We start from the raw sequence: 1,942 nt of genomic DNA, 5'->3' as shown, positions 1-1,942 counted from the left end.
TATAATTGCTGAGAAGGGTGAACACACACATCAGATAAACAGAACTAGATCAAGTTAGTATCCTAATGCTACATCTTAGCTTTTAGAAAATGAAGAGCAAACCAAGCCCAAAGCCGAAGACAAGAGATTACAAAGATTAGAGCAGAAATTAATGCAATTAAGAAAATTAAAGCAATACAAATAATTAATGAATCAAAGAGCTGGTTCTTTGTAAGATTAAATAAAAATGATAAAACCCTCTCCAACCTCATCAAAAAGAGGAAAGAACTGAAATTCAAGCAAGAAAATGAAAATAAAAATACTACAGATTCTGTGGAAATTCAGAAGATCATCAATAGCTACTTTGAAAATCTTTACTGTTACAGAATCAAATATGCAGAAGGAATGGACAAATTCCTAGATAGGTACACATTACCAAAACTGAGTAAAGAAGATATAAAACTTGAATAGCTGAATATTAGTCAATAAAATTGAAAATGTAAGCAAAAACTTACCAACAAAGGAAAGCCTAGCTCCTGATGGATTCACAACTAAACTTTATAAAGAAAACAATTAGAAAAAAATTAATCCCAATGAACCTCAAACTCTTCAGTGAAATTTAAAAGGAAGCTATACTCCCAAAATCATTCCTGGAGGCAAGTATTATACCAAAATCTGAGAAAGACTCAACCAAAAAAAATTATAAACCAATCTCCTTCATGAATAGAGGTGCCAAAATTCTCAATAAAATACTAGCAGATAGAATACAGCAAATCAACATGAATATTATAAACTATGACAAGTAAGATTAATCCCAGGAATGCAAGGATGTTTCAAAATACTATAAATTTACAAATGAAAAGCACTATGTCAATAGAGCCAAAATATAAAATCACACGATCATCTCAATACAAAGGGAAAAGTCTTTTGACAAATGTCAACACTCACTCATGATCAAAGTCCTACAGAAAATTGAAATAGATGGTCTGTACCTCAATCTGATAAAGTCCATTTATGACAAACCAACAGTCAACCTCATTCTAAATAGAGAAAAACTGAAAGATTTTACACTAACATCAGATAAAAGACAGGGATGTCCACTATCACCACTCCTATTCAATACAGTTCTTAAGACATCAGCTAGAGCCAGTAGACAAGAGAGAGAAATAAGATGAATAACAATATTCAAGGAAGAAATTAAATTAACCTCATTTGTAGATGACATGATGCTCTATGGAACACCCAAAAACTCTACCAGGAAGCTCCTAGAATTAATAAGCAAATCAAGTAGCATAGCATGATATAAAATTAGCACCCCAAAATGAATAACATTTCTCTGCACATATAATAAACTCACTGAGAGAGAAATTAGAGAACAGTACCCTTCACAGTAGCTACAAAGAAATGAAATACTTAGGAATTAAGGTAACAAAAGAAGTAAAAGATCTATGCATTGAACATTACAATACTCTGAAAAAAGAGATTGAAGAGGATTTCAGAAAATGGAAAGATATTCCATGCTCCTGGATAGGAAGAACCAAAATTTGAAATTGAGGCCATACTCCCAAAATTATTATACAGATTTAATGCAATACCTATCAAAATACCAACAACATACATCACAGGCCTGAAGAAAATGTTCCTAAAATTTACTTGGAACCAGAAAAGACCTAGAATAACAAAGTCAATCCTGAGCAGCAAAGGCAAGACAGGAGGCATTCCAATCCCTGACTTGAAATTATACTACAAAGCTACTGTAGTAAAATCAGCATGGTACTGGTAATACAACAGACCAATGGAACAGATTACAAGATCAAGATACAACTACAAACATACTCAATCACCTTATCTTTGACAAAGGGACCAAACACCTTCACTGAAAGAAGGATGGCCTTTTAACAAATGGTGCTGTAAAAACTCCACATCCAAAAACTAAAACTAGATCTGGGTCTATCACCATGCA

The sequence above is a fragment of the Octodon degus genome, unplaced genomic scaffold (assembly GCF_000260255.1).
Source record: "Octodon degus isolate 3935 unplaced genomic scaffold, OctDeg1.0 scaffold00004, whole genome shotgun sequence".
In the NCBI taxonomy this organism is placed as follows: domain Eukaryota; kingdom Metazoa; phylum Chordata; class Mammalia; order Rodentia; family Octodontidae; genus Octodon; species Octodon degus.
This window is presented reverse-complemented; position numbering follows the sequence as displayed.